The following is a 23,217-nucleotide window of genomic DNA, read 5'->3' on the forward strand; positions in this document are numbered from 1 at the left end:
CCTCAGGCCAAGCTTGTCTACAGATAAAGAGTGTCAGTCCGCTTCTCCATCACAGACAAAAGGCAAAAAGCTGGCCTCCCAGTCGCCATTGCAATCGCCAATCAAGCTGCAGCAAAAGAGGGGACAAAGAAAATGAATGTATTCACGTACGGAAGAAGATTTTGGCTAGCAGCATCATGGGAAAGCCTTTGGAAATCAGACAAGTTTCAAACTGAAACATATATACAATGCAATTGGTACTCTGGCCATGTGCCGCTCATCCTTTTCAAAATTCAGATCTTTAAGGCCTTGCCAATATTCTGAGCCATATGAATCAGTGATAAAATGGCGCTCCAAACCACTTCAGTCTGGATCACTCATAAACCACTCTGTTTCTCGTCAGAGAGAGGAACTTAGTAACAGGAACACATTTCTGCATCTTGAGAGTCAATGAATTCACTATCTTGTCTGGAATTTTCTGATTGAAATATGTTGTAATTGGCTTACTCCAATCCTTCAAACCATTCGTGAAACCCACCTTCAGTGTAAATATGAACAGATAACAAGCCTTTTATTCTGTTTTTAACAAGCTAGAATATACAATGCTCAATGTTCACATATAATTTTGCTAGCTTGTGTTTTTTACGTCAAAGTGTAACCTCTTCAGCATTAATGGGGGCTTTAATCGGGCTGAGACAGCTTCTCATAATAAAAGATTATTTGTTTAAATGAATAGTGGTGCTTTGAGATTAGGGCACCAGATAATGCAATATTTTAGCAGTGCTTCTTATTGTGAACTCAATTTTCCAAGTAAAATAGAGATCACATAGGCTATTTTTTTCCATTAAACTATTTTACTTATCTATTCACATTTTCAGGAGCTCAATGTTATTTATAAGTGATCATTTCTTATACCATTACTCCTTTTTTTGCATGTGGCCAATCAATTCCATCTCTTAAAACTTGGATGATTTTCCCTGGATAGTGATCAAATAAAATAAGTCATTATGATAGAGTTTGGATGGATACGCTTCTGATCGACGGTAGGATACGACCTGTATTAAAAACAGCCAAAAGTACTTATGTAGCGTACTACAAACAGCAACTAATTATGCCAGTAGGAGAGCCACAGATATAAATAAAGCAAGCTGAATATACATGTTTCTTATTTATTTTACGACGTACATAATATAATTTTACATGAATAACTAGATATATAGTTCCACTTAAAGTCTGCTTCTAGAACAATAATTTCAAGGCTATGTCGGTAGTTATATTTCTGAATGCAGCTTTGTGTAATATATAGTAGGTTAGCAGTGAGCTAAAAGGTCTGATACACATATCCACATCATCAAAGGCTATACAGTCTTGAAATTAGAACCTCTAAAATGCCAATAAAATACATTTGCATTCTTATTTTAACTTGGGTTTAGCAGGCCAATATAACATTTTGTGAAAGGGCTGAACAACAACTCTAAATACATTTATGTAAGCGGCATAATTCCTAAATGGTTGCCACATTTTATATTTATCTGTCACAATCACCCGGATCGGGAACACCTGTGTTCAGGATTTGGCGCCAACAGCCAGGACAGCTGATTGGCGCACCCTGTACATTTAAATCCCCAGCTTCCGGTAACACTTTGTCCGATTGTACTATGCGATCTGTTGCCATCTGCTCAGAAAGCCCGTACCTCCGACTCTTTGCCTGCCTCCTGTTTTTCTACCTGATCTCCGTTGCCGACCCGTTTCCGAATTTGCCTACGACCTGCCCTGCCTGCCTGACTCCTGATCTCTCTTCCGAACACAACGACGCCCTTCTTCTCCAGCCCCAACCAACAACACGACGACTACGCCTGTCCACGACTATTCCCGCCAAGCCTTCACCCGCCTGTCAAGTCTCGACAATCCGTCAAACAACGGATTGAAGATTCACGTCTTGTCATTCCTTCCTTCCAATAAAAACCAAGAAACGAGTGCAAGTGATCTCGGTTTTCCTTCCGTCTCGCCTGACATTACCGTACTACCCATATCCTCAATGTGTACCCAGTTTGTTAAGTATTGCACAAAGTTCATTTATAGCTGTGTGGATTGATTGGGTTTTCTTTTTTGGGTATTTTCATGCATTAGCAGATTTAAAAAGGAGCGTTTGAGTCATCTATGGAGTGAACTTGATTCTCAGACAAAAGGAAGAAGTGGCTAATCTCATTCCCTTTAAATTAAGTGCAACAGGACAAAAGCATATTGGACCTGCTGACTAGAATCCAAGCACAAAAGCTGTTAGCTAAGACATTGTTCCCAACACCTCATAGAAGTTCTCCGTGTGTGAATTATGTAAAGGTGGTTGCATTGTTGGCACTCTGGCATCTATCTGTGTGACGACCCCTTCTCACTATAAAAACACAAAAAGGGCTTTGCTTTATTTGGAAAGTTATACTATCAAAATTATATAAGTGAATCATTCTATAAGTCTGACGAACGTTTTTTCTTTTTTAATTGTGACACGGTGCCCGCTAATTTTTTAAGACATATGAGTAATTCAGCAAAATTTTGGGGACACATAGATACAATTGACTCATTCCTATCACCAACAAGAGCTCTAGCTTCCACTATATTTAGACCTCTTTCCTGCAGTGCACTCATCACGCCATCAATCCACGTCAATTGTGGCCTTCCTCTTGGTCTCCTTCCATTTACTCCTGCTCTGTAGATCCTCTTCAACATTCGCTCCTCATCCATCCTCTCCATGTGTCCAAACCAACCGAGTACTCTTTTATCCACATGCTTCCTCAGTTCCACTACTACTCCAGTTCTGTCTCTCACGATTTCATTTCTCAATCTATCCAATCTTGTCACTCCTAACATACTCCACAAACACTACATCTCAAAAACATTTAATTTCCTTCTCAAAAGTAAAACATATAGTTTTTTAAAATAATCCTAGATGTACAAGATCTCCCAAAACTTACTCATGTAAATGTAACAAAGAAAATGTAACTCCTTACTACCCACATCTGATTTTAGGTACTGTATTTAAACAACATAATTTGCATATGAACTAAATTTCTTTGGCTGACTAAGCTGCGGATAGGGTTGGATTGGTTTTCGATCAAAAACAGAGGAAATATGTGAATAGATTTTAGACAAAATCAATGACTTATTTGTGGCTTCAAATGTATGAAACAAAGAATGTACATTGAGATTTTCCCTGTGACTTTCATACCAAAAAGTATGTTAAATTATTCTAGGATATCGTGTAAGACGGAAGCTTTTTGCCAGATATTTGTTACATATTAAATAAAATCAATTTAACAGCAAACCCATGAGTTTATGGTTCCCTGTCTGACCCAGTGTCACTGCCGCTTTTGTAAGAGCAATTCCACTTTTGTCAACTTGTCTAGGGTTCAGGGTGTTTCATAACCCTGAAACCTACTTATATTATCACTGAACTGCACTTGTGAGTTAACAATGGCAGGCTCTGGAAATATTCCACACATTGCTTGGCCCAAAAACTCAGAGGTCAGTGCGGATTTAGTAGCTGAAATGAAAAATCTTCTCATTTTATTACTGTGCAGCTGAACATGGCTGCCTAATCTCATTTTTGCTACAACAAAGGTTGCATAGAAATCCCACAACGTCTCGTGTGCTAGCAGAAAACCACAAATACTATTCACCTCAAGTTCAAGATCGGCTGCAGTGTTTGCCTCGGAGCACTACATTACGTATAAAAGTGGTCAAATGTTCCTTACGCATACATCAATAGTTTAGCAAATAACTGACAAGACTTTTTTTAAGAATGCAGGTGACCTGATGCCTATCCCAAGCTGACGTTGAGTTAGATGCTAGAATAGGTGCTTCCGTCACATGACTGGTTGATATCAATGAGTTAATTTATTGGCTCCAATCTTGGATAGCTTGCAGTTTAGTAGCCAATAGCGCAGTTGGATTAACATTTGGCCATTTTGACCTGGCATCTGCTACATTTCTGTATGTTTCAAACAAAAGAATGAGATGGACCAGTGTTCAGGAAACCTTTTAGCCCAAAGAGAAATACTATGTTGATTTTTTTTGTTTTACAGAGAGCCACAACTTATATTTGAAGACAACAAAACCGCCAAACCCGCTAATTCTTTTGCACATTTTATTTCACTGTGTGGCGTTTGATGATTTAATAAAAAATACAATATAATAATTTTGTCAGAGCCTGTGTCCCATATCAATATATTTACACCACCTACACTTTTGTCTTCCTCCCGCTGTTCCTTAAGAGTGTTGAGGCTCAGTTTGACCGTCACCTTTGTCCTAAATAATGATTCCAAAGCAAGGTGCGAGCAAAGTGCTTTTGTATAAATGTCACAAAATACTGCAAACAAGAGGGATACCGACGTACAGTATTTACCTTCAGTGCAGACAGCACTTGGCGAAAGAGAGAGGATAGTGTGTGCGCTCTGTGCATGGTTCTGCCCATCCCTACCGCCTACCCAACCAAATTGCTTACCCTTTATCTGCTGGTTTTCCCCATACAGTGTCTCATCAGGAAACATACAGTGGGGAAAATAAAGATTTATTAAATCAGTAATTGTTCAAGTTATTCCATTAAAAAATATTAGAGGCCAGCACTTGTCAACATACTATAGGTAATCGTCAACCATGAGTAACAGAATGAGAGAAAAAACAGATTTTTGATTTTTAAAGAATTTATTTGCAGATCATAGGTCAATACGAAAAGTTCATATCAATACTTGTTTTGTACCCTTTGTTGGGGAGAACATTCCCTTTAACTCTTCACAAGCTTTTTGCACACTGTTGCTGGTATTTCGCCCCATTCCTGCATGCAGAGCTCCTCTAGAGCAGTTATGTTTATAGGAAACACGGACTTTTAATCCCCTTCACTGTTTTCCACGGGGTTGAGATCTGGAGACTGGTTAGGTCATTCCAGGACCATGAAGTGCTTCATATGAAACCATACCTTTGTTGCCGTAGCTGTGTGTTTGGGATCATTGTCATGCTAGAAGACCGAGACATGTCTCATCTTCAATGCCCTCTCTGGTGGAAGGACATTTTTATTCAAAATCTCTTGTTACATAGCCCAATTTGTTCAGATGTCTTTGTCCCTTTGCAGAAAAACAGCCCCAAAGAATATTTATTTTCCACTCTGATTTGGGAATAAATTATTTTAAAACAAAACAATGTACGCGTTTCCTTATTTTGTCTTTCATGGTGGAGGTTTAACCATGTTATCGGTTACAGGCCTTTCAAGAATATATCAAAATTGATTCAACTCATAGATAATCTGCATGAAGTAAATTTTATCACTGAGCCAGATGCCCTAATGAAAAGGGCCATATTTGGCCATAGGATCCCAACCCCTCAGATAGACTATTTGTTCAAAACATACACAAGCAATAAACCAACTATAAATCACACATTATAAATAATAAGAACAACAAGCAAAAGCTTACGTAGTATTGTTGACCTTTCAGTTGGCTGGGTGCTAAAAAGAGAGACAACATTTTGAACCAGGCCAAAGCAACGAGTAAAGAAGGTGTAGCTGCAGTCTCCAGAACACACAACAGAGCAAATGTTGACACACATCCGACAGCAGAGGTCACAGCAGCAGTCCAAGAAAAATCTCCAGTTCTGGTGCATACGGCAGCAGCCATCATTTGTGTTAGTTTCATCCTCTCGTTGCTGCTTTGAGTCCATGTCAAACTTTCCTGGAGACTCCAGGAGATGGGGTATCGAAGGAAATCACCGTCTTGAAAATCCCTTGTTTGGATTTCTTCAAGTAACAGAAGGGAATGACAAAATCACCAGAGAAAATGCTAATAATTGGTTGTCAGGCTGTCTCGACAACAGCCAAAGTTGAATGAGGTCTGATGGCGAATTGTCAAAGTCACACAGAGTTAACTTCCCGAGCCCTTATTCCACTTTTCTTTGACGTCACTCGCTGAATGTGTGACGGCTCTTAGGATCAGCTCTTTGTAAAAGTCCCCTAGTTATAAATGCATGACAACCTCAAATGTCATCTCTTGCGTAACATTATCAAAATACCACACAAGACAAAGATATGTTTTCAACGTCACAGAACTGCTGCAACAGAGTGTGTGGTCACGCAAGTCTTTAGGAAGCACAAAGATACATGAGTCTGCTTCAAAGATAGTAAATTCACAAGCTGCAAGTTAGATGAACCAAATGTGTCACCTCTAATTTAGTTTAGGGTAGAAACAAACTTCAAGAAAAGGTCATTCTTTGGTGATAAGATAATTGGTCTATTACCAGATGAAGCAGAAGACCTAATTGTGTTCTCCCCCAATGTTTTCCTTCTATGGTAAAAGTTAAAGTAAAACTTTATTGGCTGCAGGTAATTTGACAAGATGCACACCGGCACGTTGATGGAAGAAAGAGATACGAGGTAAACCCTCGGGAAAGGGTGATGGTCTGCAAGCCGCTGTTGTTTTGTGTTATGTTCGCTGTGCATATTGATAGAGCTCGAGGACACTGGACACAAATGATAATTGTATGGACTCATCAAAAATTAACATCACAGCACATCTCATTTTCTTGGCCTGACTTTTGTCTTGGGGACAACAGGGAATTTGTTTCTGGTGTCTTTTAGTGACACAGCAGTTTGGACGACAAACTTTAAAGAGTTTTTCCCCTGAGGACAAAACTGCTGCATGCTGCACTGACCTTTTGAACCAGAGTGTTACTCTGTAAGGGTGTACACAAAAATATGTAATCAATTCAGAGACCAGATTTTGAATGTTGAAATATGAAATACAATCGCTAGTTAATCATTGTTTGTGGTGGAGGATATATCTGGATTCGAAAAAATGCTGACTGCTTATTATACTCTTGAACTGCTACTACCAAATGCTATACTCTTATAGTTAAATGTACACTTTATTATTTCACTTTTCGTTTGGCAGTGGAAACTTTTGGATATAATAATGTACCGTAAAAACCCAGTTTGATGCATTGATATTGTGCATTTTCTATATTAGTTGCCTTAATCTGCGGTGTGTTAGAAGTTCCGGGTAATATGGCACAATTTGAAATTTCTAGCCAAATCAAGATTTTGAGGTGCGCCTTATAGTCTGGAAAATGCAATTTGCCAGACTAAAAGTGGATGGGAATTCTGACTAAAAATTGGGAAGCATTCATATTAATCTGGATTATTTTACGTATTGCTGTGATATCTGAGTTGACAACGCACATAAAGGAAAACTAAAGGGGGCAAAACAATGAGGTAGATTGCAAAATGCCCCATGTTTGAGGATACGTGGCTTAAAACCTCGACAGCCTTTTCAAAGAAAATCCATAAAACTGAAACTAAGTTAATTTATCACTCACATTGGCAATTTGTGTTAGACTGCAGTGCATCCTCAAGCTTGGTTTATTTAGGTAAATTGGACCATGTTTTAGAGTTTTTTTCTTGCAGCTCGGCACAGCTGTTCCATTTAATCATGTTATGGTTGTTGACTGAGCAAACGAGATGTCTTTTACGGAAACCACAATGGGCTGTGTGCACAGATGAGAACGACATTTGTTACAGCATCACAAAAACTAATCAATCACTTTCCAACAAAGATGTCGGTAAAGGCCCCTGAAAACTGATGGTTTTGTACCAACATTTCCCTCATATCTTCCAAGACGTTCAGGTTCTTTTTCTTCTTCAGGTTGAAGGATTTTTATTTTATTTATTTGACTATAAGGGATTTAATATAATACAAATTACATTTGTTGAATGCAGTCGGGATTTTTCACAGGAGGCTGAAGGTCGAGGACAGGTCGAGTGTTTTGGCTGGGGAATTTTGATAGCGGGGCGCTGACGAGGGAATTAGGCCTTGTTTTGATAAACGCTTGGCATTTCTTTGAGCTGATAAGCTTGTTGAGAGTCCTTTAGACGTGGCGGCATCATCCGGCGAGGAGGAGGTGACGTTGGCACCTGACCCTCCCCATTGGGGGTCTTCGTGACGCACCGGTCAGACGAGGTGGGGGGCTCCTGGCCAGCCCCAGGGGAGGAGTCAGCACGCCCCTGGGGGTGGCCGACGCCCCGACGTGTAAAAAAGACGGGAGACAGACTGGGGTTCAGATCCGAGAACGGGATATGGGAGGCTCGACAAGACTAATTAGACTAATTCGACAATAATTTAGCAAAATTCAATGGAATTTACTTAATAGATAATTTAAGAAAATAAATCTGCCTCTGTGTGGAAAAGCCTGTCTCTTGTCAATATGTTTCCCTAAGATTAAGAAAACGAGCATGGATTGTTAGGAGAACAAAGTTTGTGTTTGGTTAATGGAGTCAGATAACCAATCCGAACAATTTGGTAAACGCTAGATTTGTAATATAGTTTTTTCCCTAACAAGGTGTCTTTGTTTTTTAACTTCTCTGTTGGAAATTTTGGTATTGACGCTCTGGGGTAATTTTGCATCTCTTACAATGGCTAGATTCCAGCTTTTTGTAAAAGGGACGGCAATCTCCGTGGTTATTTTTTTCTCCAAACTGAATTTTCCGGCCATGAAAGTACTCAGAAAAAACAATCAAAGGAAAACCGGCAAACACCTATACACCCACAAACACTGTAAAAAAATGCTCGGCGTTCTGCACCTGTTGTCCAGCTTTCTCCCGGGAGCAGTGTTCATCGCGCTCAATCAGGAGCGCATCTGTCCACATGGCGGTTTCATCATTTCCTGCTTTCACTGCTCTGACTGTCATGCGACTTTCCCCATTTTGCACTGGCTTTCAGATTTTGACACAGCCAAACATCAATGTCAGCCTCGCGGATGTGACAGGTGATTGACAATAAAGCAGATTTGACCTTGATGAGTTGTGAGATTGAAGTGACAGTAAACAAAGGCTGGAGTACGCTATTGTTGGCCTGGGAGAAACCATTAATGAATGACATGAAACGAGAGGAGCAGAGAAAGGATAAATATTGGGGTTGTGTGCTGGGGTGCTGAGGGAGGACAGGTGACATGTGCCCAAGCATGAGTCTCGGGTTTATTCTTGAATATTTACTCGATGGTGTATGCTCATACCGGCCTCTGTTCGCCAATGTTCACAAGCAACACTGTGAGATGTCCCAACAAACAACCCAGACATGCCTTGCCGCCCAAAGACATTTCGGTGAAGAGTATTGTAACGCAAAAACACATTGCCCACCATTCCATTTCATTATTAGTATCCTAAATATTTTTGTAGCACTTAAGAACTCACGCTGCCATCTGTGACTTTCACCACAGATCATGCGTTGAATGGCAATACCCGTTGGTTTAATAAATGTGACTTAAGGGCTTTACAAAAATGTGAATTTAATCCGCAACTGCAGAGGATGCTGGTTGAGCTGTTGAAAGCTACTTAAGAGATTGGGCCTCCTTATAATATCTTCTACTCTGCGGTCGTTTTTTATGAATTCAACATAATTCGTCAGTCTTTTCAACCGATCGTAGTGTCAATTTGAATAATGAATTGATAGCAGTGATAAGTGTCATACTTGCTAATGGAACAAAGTACTTAACGTCCTTAATCCCAATGCAGCCTTCACTTAATGGCGGGATAATTAGATTACTGCTGCTGATACTTTATTTGGCCACGGATACCAGATTTGAGATGCAGTTGTGAACCATTACAATTCCTTATGTTAATCACAGGCATGGACATTATCAGTTAAGATTCTCCAGGGGTTTGTTTAAAATATTTGCTCTACATTTATTCAGAAACAGTTTTGTTTTTCTTGTCTATTAACACACAATAACTGAATAGTGATGAACCGAGTAGTTACAACTTCACGATATACTTGAAAATACTGCAGAAACTACAATCCTAAATTTCCTCTTCAAAACCACATCAATTCATTGAGAATTGCATTAAAACATTCTTTTACCTTTGGTAATTTTAGCTAGTGTACAATTTCAGCTATTGTACGGATACAAATGCGCAAATTAACTTTCAAAATGCACTTGAAAACTCTTCAAGCAGAAGATGTGACTGCAAATGTAAACATGGATGGTGGCTTCTATACCTTACTGGGATACAACAAAATATCACATAATATTACATATAATAATTGTTCAATTTTTAAACAAAACCATTGTAAGGGTTACAAGTTGTTTTATTGTGAGAGAAAAACACAAATATATCACCACCGTGGATAAGTGTCAACATGTTACCCGTACGTGTGTAAAACATTGGGTTTGAGTGGTATACAAACTACGATGCTGTCACTATGGCTACAGATGACACGGTAGACCTGTCAAGCCACAATTCACACTGTTATGTTTTGCATAAAATACAAACTTCCCTCCCAAACAATCTTTATTTATTCTCACGTGGACATTTAAAGCACACAAATAAATAAGTTTAACATGTATGAGTCTGACAGTTATGGGTAAAAGTTGTTTTTCAAAGATATGCACTTTTGACAGCTGTCTTACGCCTTACTAAGATCTGGCTGTCATGTTGTTGTGAGTGTACGGGCTAATTGCAATCCAATCTTACTTAGGGACAATTTGAATTTACCATCTGCAATACCTTTTTTTGGATTGTGGCAGGAAATCAGAGTACTTATAGAAAACACCCTCAGGCACAGGGAGAACTTTTAAAATTCTACACAGGAAGCGTGATTAAGAAGAATTGAGCCCAAGTCCTTAGAAGTTTGAGGCAGACGTGCCACTGGTAAATTAAAAAAACTAGCTGTATATTTCAGTGGGGTATCGCCAACCCTCTCAGGGGTGTTGCCTTGGTATCCAATGCCAGATTTCCAACGTTCTTTTGCCCGGGTTAGGTGGTGGCGGGCCCTGGTGCTGCCAAGATCTGGGGGTCTTTGGTTGAGGGTTGAGGGATTGGGTGGGTAATGCTTCATTGGGCCGTTGTCAACTGTTCCTCACTTATGATCAGGTTCTCTTACATGCTGAGCTCATGAACATCAACAAAAATCTCAGGACTCAATTCCCTTAATGTTTAGCAAAATGATAAAGCCTTTTCTCTGGTTAACAACTTTTCACTTTTAATCTAATTCCCTTTTTTTTTTAATTTTTTGAAAAAAAGGCCCTGATATCGATGTTTTTTAGGCTAAGTTTACTCTACAGGGAAATCAGATTTTTCTTGCATGGACATGACCTGTATCCGATCTGTTAGTCTGTCTGAATGGAACATATCTGATTATTTCTTACCAGGATTTTCTTTTCATTTACAGTCGCCATGCAGGAAATCGGGTGGGCTAAAATACCCACAGAAAGCCAAGGGCAAGGTGTCGAAAAGGGCTCCTGCCATCATCTGGTAAAATGGTGAATTTTGTTTTTTTGTACGAATTTATTTTGTACTGCGGGTTACATTACTGCCGGGCCACACATTATTAATTTTATGACAGAGGCCGCGGGCCAGGAAAAATTTTGATCACGGGTCATTACTGGCCCCTGGGACGGACTTTGGACATGCCTGCTCTAGAGGTTTAAAATTGGGATGGTCACAATGCTGAAAATGCTATCACAACGAAAAAAAGTTCCCATGAAGTCCCCTGTTGGATTATTAAAATCACATCAGTCTCAGTGTAAGCTTTGACATCTGCGACATTACCCCCTTTGGGATGATAGTTTGAGACAATCGGTGACAGTTTAACGATATAGTTAAAACATTGTAAAACGAGATTTACTCGAGCATTTCTTCAAGATATGGCAAAGGCTGAGCAATATAAGGGGCACACTGTGTTGCAGGCGACTCCCACATTTCATTGGAAATGATGAGGCGCTCGTATTTCATCTCGGCCTCCCCGCCTCGAGGTCTCTGCGGCGGTGCCCCGCAACTCTACATCATTCCTATCAACTGAGAGGGAAGTATGGACTAATTGGCAGGTAGTTTGTCAAATCCAGGGGGTGAGCAAGGGAAGACAAAGTGTCTCGGTGTATAGAAGTGAAACTACCTATGTTTTGTCCTGTAATTTATTCTAGTTCAAAGGTTATCAAAATTTCACTTCAAATTTTGCTGCTATTTCCATGTCATAAATACTATTTGTGAGACGGTGCAAATTGCTGTAAAATATATATGTAAATATGTTTTTTAGGTTTTATGCATTATGTTTTGCATATAATTCCACCCAGAAATTCAATTATTTTGATATATCCCAGCATCTAAGTTGACTTAATTTTGGTCGAAGCATTTTGGTATTATTTAGTGAGTACAACTGGTTTATCAGAATTAGGTCAACATTTCATGTTGTCAATCATATGATCATCAATGAGTAACATTTCCTCATACGGATTCTGCTGCTGGTTATGTCATCCCCTTATATATGTGAGGGAGCACTTTATTTTACTTTGAAAAGTATTGAACACAATTTCTATTGTTTTATCTATGTATCTACTTGGTGGAAAACCAAAGGGACATTTACAGTATTACTGCAGTGTGTTGTCATGGCGGTAGGAACCTTTGGTGCAGTATCTGTTCACCGGTATGGCGTGAGTCACTTTCACATCAATTATATCAGTGGATGGAGTCAAGTAGAGTGGTCCACACAGCCTCATTCCAAAACACAATCTCCTTATTTGACTGAAACCTTGTGGGTGAGGCCTTGTCCACTTTAAATCGATTATGTTGTGTGGTACCTGGGTAATGTTGGATCTGTAACAGAAACACTACACTGCATGATGTATTTTCTTTTTTTTTTTTAGCTTTTTAAAAACACATTTTTTAAATTTACTTTAAGTAATGAACATGTCATGCTGACCCTGTGATGTAAACAACTAACTTTGTATTTATATTATCTAGAAATTATATTACATCCTAATGACACAAATTATAAAGTCTCAAATTATAAAGTTTCAAATTATGTATGCAAAACTGAAAAAAACAAAAAAATAAACTAATACTCAATAAAAGGCAACAGCTAAGCAATGTTTTTACAAGCGCACCAGACTTCAGATTGCATTTAAAAGTTAACATCCAAACAACCAATGCGTGACAGAAGTTAGGATGTCCAGTAACTATTAAATACTTCACTATTGTTCTTAGGTATTCAATAAATGTCAATAAAATGTTTTCTCTTGCAATTGTTCCAGTCTGTGTAGTATTGCTTTAATTGACATTAATGTTTTCTAAAAGCAGCGCTATGTTACATACTGTGACAGGACCAGAACGGGAACAGGACCCACTCGCGTAACGTTAACCACAGTTTTATTGGGAAGAAGGGAAAAGATTGCACACACGATCCGGAGATCGCTGGTCGAGGGAGCAGGTTGCTCAGACGCGGACGTGGTATTTCCGTGGCGAGCGATGGCGGTGTCGGGAACGGAAAAAAACGGTCAGTAGATAGATGAGCAAAAACATGATCGGGATCGGAAACAAGTCAAAAGCCAGAAGAGGAGAGTAGACATGGTCAAGATCAAAAACGGGTCGTTATTTGGGACGGGAGAACACACGTGGTCGAGACCAAAACAGGCTGTAATTCGGGACGGGAGAGCAGGCGTTGTCAAGATCAAACAGATCGTAGCCGGAGACAAACGGGAGCAAAAACACGGGATAGGCGAAAAGGGGCTTGCCGTGTAAAAACAGAGATTCGCAGACAGACCGACAAAAGGGGACTGGTAGGATTGAGTTTAAATACTGACAGGGAGCCAATCTGTCAACAAGCTGCAACTGGCGCCACACGGGCGGGGCCTATTGGGCGCCATGGCAACCGTGACATACTGTGTGTTGTCAACATTTTTGGCACCTTTTAAGTAGAGGTTTATGCAATTTTCTGGAATTCAGTCACAATCCAAAAATATAATCATAAATAAGTACATACTTCAAGTGTCAATGAATATTTGCCCCACCATTGTAAGCTTATACTCAAAAAGTATTAATGGAAACTAATCAAAATAAAATTAAAAATGTGGTCCTCATCACTTGCTCATTACGCTAATAGCACCTCCTTCGAAAGGACAAGAGTGAATTCACACATCGTGCATAATCCTTTTGGCTGTGCTGGAGAGCAGCAGAGGTTGCAGTACAGTCAATTGCGCAAAAGTGGTAAAGAAAATGGATGAATGAATGATTATATCGCTGCTGATAAGAACTTTGAATAATTGCGTCTTCGCCTGTTTGGCAAACATGTGTTAAACACTCAGCTTGATTCCCCTTTTGAACTTGAAAATGTTGGACAATGGCCACTCGGGTACAGCCGGGTCTTAGCGGTGCCGTGGGACACTTGTCAGCCAGCTCCGACATGAAAGTAAACAGGCAGCTTGCTGGCTATCCTAATTTGGCCTTGGACTGTCTGGACTAACAGATGTCTGCACACAAGCCATCAACCCCAGGAGTGTCCTCTCATTCGATGATAAAAATGTCCCTATGGACGTTCCTGCGACATGTGGCATCAAGACTATGTTTAATTTTCGATGTGTTGTGTGGAATTTATCGTTACTTGATTGCTTCTTAAAGCGATTGAGGGAAAACGAGTGTAATATTTGGCCGGAACCAGCTGGGCTGTTATTGATTCAGTCTTGGATGTGCACCAAACATAACAACCAGAAAGCTATGTGGGGGGTAATGAGATACCAAATCAACAGTTGAAGCCTATAATGAAAAACATACAATTGAGCTTGTATGTCTTTGCATGTGTGCATTACCTTTGATATCCTGGCTTTCATAATATTATTCAGAAACATTTTCTCATTTTAAAATTACATCTAATAAAAATCGGCACACACCTGCCCCCATTTGATGGCCGTCTAAAGTTTTAATAGTCTTGGTAATTCTTAAGATCTTATTGGTTGATTGGCCTTGCTTGACAGAAATCCTGTTGATGGAAATACTCTGATTACAGACGAAAGCATCACTACTCGTTATTTAAAAGTTGAAAAACAATCCTGAAGGTGTGGCTGTGCCTCCTGTGATGGATTTGAGTACCCCCGATGAGATAAAAGCTTGCATTGTACTAAAGAGTATTTGATCTCGATTTTGCTACGTTTTATGTTGAGTCACCCCCTATATATATATATATATATATATATATATATATATATATATATATATATGTGTGTGTGTGTGTGTGTGTTTGAAATAACGTCTGTCCGGACGCCCGGGGCGTGCATACCTCAAGCGACTCTGTTTGTGGCATGTGCGCAGAAAAGGCTTCTGCTGCATTACTCTCTCATACAGCATCTCTTTGTGCAAAGTGCGCTGAATAGTTGAACGATGCGCAATGACACCATCTGCAGCAAGATCATGTTGTAGGTCTTTGGAGCAGGTCTGTGGGTTGAGTTTGATTGTTCTCACCATCCTTCGCCTCTGCTTATCTGAGATTTTTCTTTGCCTGCCACTCTGGGCTTTAACTAGAACTGTGCCTGTGTGCTTCCATTTTCTCACTATGTTCCTCAAAGTGGAAACTGACATCTGAAATCTCTGAGCTCCCTTTTTGTATCCTTCCCCTCAACCATGATGTTGCATAATCTTTTTTTTCAGGTCATTTGACAGTAGTCCTGAGGCTCCCATGTTGCCACTCTTCAGAGAAGATACAGAGGAGAACAACTTGCAACTGGCTGCCTTAAATACTCTTTCTCATGATTGGCTTCACCTGTGTATGTAGGTCAAGGTTCAATGAGCTTATCAAACAAATTCTGTGTTCCAAAGGTATTCATATCAATAAAACAACAAGGGTGCCCAAATGTATGCACCTGCCTACTTTTGTTTAAGCAATTATTGCACACTTTCTGTAAATCCTATGAACTTCATTTCACTTCTCACTGTGTTTGTCTGCTATATGATATATTTAACTAAAATTGCTGATACGAACAATCAATGATTTATAAAGGCAAATCTTGAATGTGCTGATTTATTTGAAAAATAAGTGAGACAATCGTAAAATAAGAAAATAATCCTTAAAATTACCAAACGTATTTGCCGGGTTGGCAACATTTCTTTTTTTGCAGTGTAGATGGTCATAATAAATACCTGTTCCAAAAAATAATATTAAAATTAGTTAAAAATTAAAAATGAGAAGACTTTTGAATATTGCATCTACTTTATGCATCAATGTTTTATTTCCCTGAAATAATGACGGTACACTCCGACCCTAGAGAGGATGAGCGGTGCAGAAAATGGATAGATGGATAATGACAATATTCAATAATCCCATTGTCCCTAAATATCACATTTTCTTTGTAAGTATATTTTAAAGTATTACATCCCCCTGGAGTTTATTTGTGTACCTTTACAGGTACATGTATATTCGTTTAAAAAGTAATAGCTTTGCTCATCTTTATCACAAAATATTTTAGGTTTTGTTAGAGATGGAGGACTTTTAGCACGATAACAATATACCCCAATATAAAATAAATCTGAATGACATATTCAATTCTGGAGTTAATCTTGCTCAGATAGTTTTGCGCATTCTATACTACTGATATTACATTTAAAATATTTTAAAGTTTACTTTTAAAAATATGCCAAATTAACAAGGTGTTTGGTTGCATTGTATAAGGCATGTGATTTTTACTTAAACTCCTTTAGGAAAATCATTAGAGGGTAATAAGAGGGTAATCATGATAATCATTTCACGTTAGTTGTCAAATGAAATATTTTACAACATGAGTCCAAGCTTTAATCATCGAGCAAAACATTCAACTCAAATGACTACCGCCGGGTTTTTACCTCCCAAACCTGCTTTTGCCCTTTAGCTTGATGGACAGCGACTCCGTCATCACCTGTCCTGTGTAGTCTGAAAGCTGCAATGGAAAAGTGTCGCAGCATGCTTTATATCCGGACCGATGTTATCTGTCATACTTTGATGAGCTCCTCAAAGTAATGGACACATGCCCCGAGTGCACCGGGACGATGTCAGCGTCTCTTTGAAGGAGTGTTTCTGGCGCCTGACAACCTCACCTTGTGTCTCTCGCATCGCCGCCATGCTTTGGCGACGAGGATACGGAGATGGAGGATGATTGGTAGGTGCTGAAGCCGTCAAGCATCGTTTGGGATGGACTTGGTAATCAGGAAATCTTAGTGAAGCGGCTGCTCGGAACAAGATAGCAGTTTAGTGGCTTGTGGCACCAAAAACTCTTAGACTTTGCTTATCATGAAGCTTCAGTAAACTTGGTACCCTTCCTAAAAAAACATTTGAAACGATGTTTATGTTTCTGTTGTTGAATCTAATCAATCACCAAACAGCACGAGTTGAACGTCCTTGGAATTCACATGCTTTCTTCAGTACATCATGTGTGTTATCTTTTTGGATGATTGTAAATCTCACTTCTTGCATACACACATATACTGTATGAAGTCATAATGTGTAGGAATCTACAATCTACAACCCCTAGCAAAAATTATGGAATCACTGGTCTTGGGCAAGAACTCACTCAGACATTTTATTCTGTTCAAAAAACTCAGATCATAAACATGAAACGATCGTGAGGTCATTCTAAATTGCAACACATTGGCATTCAGACACACTAAAATAAATTTAAAAATAACATTGCAACGGTTAGTAAATGTTGCTTTTATAGAGCAACTGCAGGGAAATAAATATGGAATCACTCCATTCTGAGAAAAAAATGGAAACATCAAAAACAGATAAAGAAATAACAATCAAAACATATCACTGGTATTTAGTTGCACAACCTTTGGCTTCTATGACAGCTTATAGTCTCTGGGACATTGGCTTTATGAGTGACGAACAGTATTCTTTATCAATTTGGTGCTAACTCTCTTTGAATGCAGTTGCCAAATCATCCTTGAAGGTCGGACCCTTGCTGTGGACCATTTTTTCAATATCCACCACAGGTTTTCAATTGAGTTGACATCTGGGCTATTTGCAGGCCACGACATTGACTGGCTGCGTCTTTCTCCAAGGGATGCTGTCACAGTTTTTGCTCTGTTGCATGATGCGTAGTCATCTTGGAAAATGAGTTCATCATCCCCAAACATTTTTTCAATTGAAGGAATAGAAAGCTGTCCAAAATGTCAACATTTATTGCAAATCTGACCACAGCCGTCAGCCCAGTGCCATTGCCTGACACGCAGCCCCACATCATCACTGAAGATAACCTTCATTTAGTCAGCCACAATCCATGATTGCCTCTACTTAGCCCATTGCAGTCTTGTTATCTTCTGTTTAAGCGTCAACGGTGGTTTCCTTGTAGCTTTCCTGTATGGAAACCACATTTCTTGTAAGCGATTTTGCATAGTTCTGTCACATACATTGACTCCAACCTCCTCCTATTTCCTCTTCATTTGTTTGTTAAGCATTTTCTGTTTTCAAGAAATATGGTCTTTACTAGTTTGTCTTGAAGCCTACATGTCTTCTTTGGCCGACCAGTACGCTTGACTTTAACATCCTTCCATGGTGCTTGTACTTGGTCCAAGTCTTCGATACACCTGACTGTGAACAGCCCACATCTTTGGCAACCATACGACTAGAGTTACCTTCTTCAAGAAGTTTGACGACCCCGTCTTTGATATCAAGAGACATCTCTCTTGTTGGAGCCATATTTTTTGCCAATCCACTTAGTCCAGGAGCCCTCCAAGGTGTGATAACTGCACTTTCTTTAACTGCTAACTAACGAGCAGACTTCATCTAAGCCAGGTGCCCAATTAAGCAAAGGAATTTGACAGGATGTATCCTTATTTTCTACTCAAAATGCACTGATTCCATATTTATTCCCTGCCCCATATAATTAACATTTACTGACCCCTGCCCTTTGGAATTACCTTACGATTGATTTATGTGAGTTTTTTTCGACCAATTTAAATGTCTGAGTAAGGGCTTGCCCAACAATGGTGATTCCATACTTTTTGCTGAGGTTGTACATAGAGAAACTGCACTTAAAGGAAATTTGTTGGAGAGAGAAGTATCGATCTCAGTGCAGTAGTATTGATTGGATCCAAGTAATTGCTTAGTACTGATAGTATCGATATTTCAATTGATCAGCTCACCCCTAGCTCTTTAAACAAGCGGTCATTCATCTAGAAGGATATTTTTGAGAAATATGAAGAAAAAAAAATTACACATATGCCTTTTGTTTGTTTTTATCTCAGACCACTGCGGACCTTTTCATCAATTCCCAGCTCTTACCTGAACACAACCAAATTATTTTGATATAAGCAAAGTTCAAGGATCACATCTGTTAGTAAGCTATTCACGCAAACCCATTTACATCCATCATCCCTAACATCATAAGTAGATAGGTGGTAAACATTTTTAGTTTGAGCCATTAGTTTGTGGAAATTTGTTCTTGTGTTAAATTATACTGTAATGCTGAATATGGTTCTGTTCAGTCAATTCTTGCCCCCTCTGCCCTTGAAACAGCTATGATAGCCTCTAGTATTGTAATTCCTAGGAACTTGAAAACCCCTTTCAAGAATTTGCTCTCAATACAAGAAAGCAAATCTGCAGTGGTGCGGGTGTCAGTTTGACAGCTGTTTTTTGACTTATTTTGCTATTAGCTGTATTATAAATGGAATAATTCAGGCAAATAAAAATTACACTTCCATTATTTTTAGATAAGTAGTAGAAAAGGAAATCATGACTTAAGGTCACTGAATTTAATATTGCAAAAAGTGATTTTGTCTTTGCACGTGTGTGTGTGTGTGCATGTGTGTGTGTGTGTGTGTGTTTGTATGTGAAAGGCATGTCCAAGTGGGCGCATGCATGCTTGGCATCCGGTACGGCCTGTTGACCATTCATCAAGGGACCAGCGCTCTGGCGAATCGGAAGATTTATATACCACGGGAAATAGGTGGGGAATTAGCTCAGATTTATGAACGCAGGCCGCGATGTCGAGGCACCAGCAGCTGCTACCTGACATTTGAACACAATATTGGAGATGGCTGCAAACAGGAAATTGGAAAAACCGGGTCGTGCAATGACTCAGACCACAAACGGCACAGAATTGAAAAAGTTCAGGTCGGATCATTTCCAGCATCATGGCAGAATGAATCGCTACTAATTGATACCAATGCAGGTGTATAAACTCCATCCATCCATCCATCCATTATCTGCACCGCTTATCCTCAGTAGGCTCGCGGCGGTGCTGGAGCCCATCCCAGCTGTCTTTTGGCAGTGGGCAGGGGACACCCTGAGCTGGTTGCCAGCCAGTCGCAGGGCACACAGAGACAGACAACTCACTCGCTGATTCACACCAAGAGACAATTTGGACCAGCCAATTTACCTGAAATGCATGTTTTTGGAAAGTGGGAGGAAAATGGAGTGCCCGGAGGAAACCCACGCGAGCACGGGAGAACATGCAAACTCTGCAAAGGAGGTTCAATCTCATGACCTAAGAACTGTGCTGCACACGCGCTAACCACTGCGCCGCCTTGCTGCCTTGTACAAACTCATAATTTGAAATTCTGACAAAAGTTTAATGTTGGTACTTAGTTTATCAAATTAGAAAGTAATGTGCTCTGCTTACGTTTTATTACATTTACCTGGATCAAGGAAATGTATATAAATATATATACATATATATATATATATATATATATATATATATATATATATATGTTTTTTTTTGTTTTTTGTTTTTTCGGAGTGGCAAATTCGGGAAGAAATTAAATCAACCTTGCAATTATCCGCTTTATAGTTCATAAAATACGGTACTTTGCTCCAGCCCCTTCAAGAAAGAGAAAGACAGAGAGAGAAAGGGAGAGGTCTAGGCCAGCATATCTTGAAGGATTTTATACATTTGACTATAAAGGATTTTATACGATTGAATACAAGTTAAACCCATGGTTATTGTTTTTTGTTTTTCACTTATTTTTTTGTCTCATCTCTCATCACGGCGGCGCAGTGGTTAGCGCTTGTGCGGCACAGTTCATGTCATGGGAACCTCCTGCGTGGGTTCAAATCCAGCTCCAGACTTCCTGTGCGGAGTTTGTATGTTCTCCCCGTGCTTGCGTGGGTTTCCTCCGGGCACTCCGGTTTCCTCCCACATTCCAAAAACATGCATTTCAGGTGAATTGGTCGGTCCAAATTGTCCCTAGGTGTGAATGGGCGAGTGAGTTGTCTGTCCCCGTGTGCCCTGCGATTGGCTGGCAACCAGTTTAGGGTGTCCCCTGCCCACTGCCCGGAGATGGCTCCAGCCCCCCGGCGACCCTAATGAGGATAAGCGGTACGGCTAATGAGAATGAGAGATGAGAATACAAGTTACATTTATTGAGTTTAATGCCATAGTTATTTACTGAATTGAACTGAGCAGTGAAAGTTCAGGGCAGGCATAAGTGGTGGAAGAGGTTGTTTACAGGAACAGGACGTACTGCTGATAAGATAATCAGCATACCCAGACGCTGTTTACGCAGAAAGGCCAGGTGTTGTTTAGAGGAAGCCAGACATCAAGACGCTCGTCTATGAGATTATGAAGGCCACCTTGGGCTTCCTTGGCACGCCCATGGGAGGAGCCGGCACACCATTATGCGGGGAGAAGATGGCCAATAGGAGAAAGCTAAAGGACTTCATAAAAAGGATTCCCAGAGACTCCATTGTTGCTTCTTCTGCTGTCTTCGATTTCTTAGTTCTTTTGTTAGGGAAAATAAATCTGCCCCTGTGTGCAAATGTCGGCTTTCCTCATCATTTTTCCCTCAAGAAACAAGCGCGCATAAATTGTTGGATGTATGTAGGTTGTGTTTGGTCATTGGAGTCAGATAACTAATTCGAACAATTTGGTAAACGGTACATTTTGATATTTATTTTCAACAATCTCCATCAACTCTCCATCACTGATTTATGACTCATCACCAGAGGACAGTCATCTCTTGAGCCATCTACATTGAATCTGTATCTGATTCACATTGTTTGTTTTCTTGCAGTTATCATTAGTTGGCATCTTCCCTTCTTTGCACTGATTTATCCCATGCCACCCCTTACCCACCTCCCGCAAGCCATCTGTGAACATTCACGCACGGGTGGCTGCAGTCAGGCAGGTTAAGCCCCTGCTGTGGCCGTTGCTGCAGAGCCAAACTTCCACAGCAAGATGGTGGGCATTTCTGTTTAAAGTGTTTTTTGGGGCAGAAGAGGCCAGAGGTGGAGCAGCCAGGGAGATTGTAAAGGGGTTTTGCCGTTTGCTGATGCAGCAGAGGGTCAGAAAGATGGCTTGAATTCGGTGAAGTCCTTTTGTGAAGAAACCCACTTTGAGACCAACCAGCGGATGGACAGTGACTCTTGACACACTGCTGAAAGATTTACCTTGCCTACACAAGAGCCCTCTGCATTTCCAGCATAACACTACTCTGAGTCTAAAATATCGTAAACCCAAAGAAATGTAAAAAAAATAGTTGTGTAAATCTTGAAACTGAATTTTGAGATCAGTGAGAAAACTACTACATATCTATGTCAACTGTGGTTCTGAAATTGCATATGAGAACAATGAAGGTGATGCAGGCCTTCGACATGTAGTTGATTTTTGCAATCCGGAGATGGAATAAGAGCTTGCCATGTCCACTCCACACATCGGCCCGGTATTGCAGTACCTCCGGGCACGGTGCATTCGCAATGATCGCAGCAAGGCTTTGAGGCTAGGACCTTAGCTTGAAGGCCTTTTGGCTGAGAGTAAGACTCCCGGCTCCTAGGCTTTGTAGCGTATTATGAACTGACCGATAACAGATAATGGATAATGAATAAAGAAGATAGAACAATAACCCTTAAAAAAATCCCCCCCCCCACATATCTTTGTATAAAACAATGTCACTTTTATCCTGACAAATTGCAGTTCTAACTTACAGTGACTTATTAATACTTGATAACGATGTCACGCTTTATGATATGTGTTTGCAATATGTGTTTGCAGATTAGCCGGTCGGCCATTTTGGATCAGAAACTATGGCTGCTACACCAGGACAAAGATCTTTAATAGTGGTTATTTGTTAAAACATGATTACGTCACCTTAAAAGATCGTTAAAAGTGAATCCTGTACAAGACATCATACAACACGTCTGTACAGTTGTTCCATCAGAGAAAAGAAGAAGACATATGGTAAAAATGTTGACAGGACAGTGTGTATTATCTAGCGTCCCCTATTGGTAAAAACACTTCATTTTAAAAAATAAAACGATATTTATTTAAATAATACGGAATAATACATAAATTATAGCAAAAATTGTAATTTAAAAAAAAATTACCCATCCATAGAAAATTCTGAAATCATATAAGCCTCACCTAGAGGGAGCTGACACAATCTTTGGCCATCTTTCGGCGTCGGGTACCCAAAACCCACAAATGTTGCGAAAGCCAGGGCAAAAAAAAAAGTGGGAAAAAATGATG

At 39.8% G+C, this 23,217-nt stretch overlaps 1 pseudogene; it reads left to right on the forward strand.

Annotated features, from left to right (window-relative positions):
* Nucleotides 1-22,280: 22,280 nt before the first annotated feature.
* On the forward strand, nt 22,281-22,448 carry LOC148374934 (U2 spliceosomal RNA; annotated as a pseudogene).
* The last annotated feature ends 769 nt before the right edge of the window (nt 22,449-23,217 follow it).

Source organism: Urocampus carinirostris, chromosome 1 (assembly GCF_059441175.1).
Source record: "Urocampus carinirostris isolate Australia breed hairy pipefish chromosome 1, RoL_Ucar_1.0, whole genome shotgun sequence".
Taxonomy (NCBI): Eukaryota; Metazoa; Chordata; class Actinopteri; order Syngnathiformes; family Syngnathidae; genus Urocampus; species Urocampus carinirostris.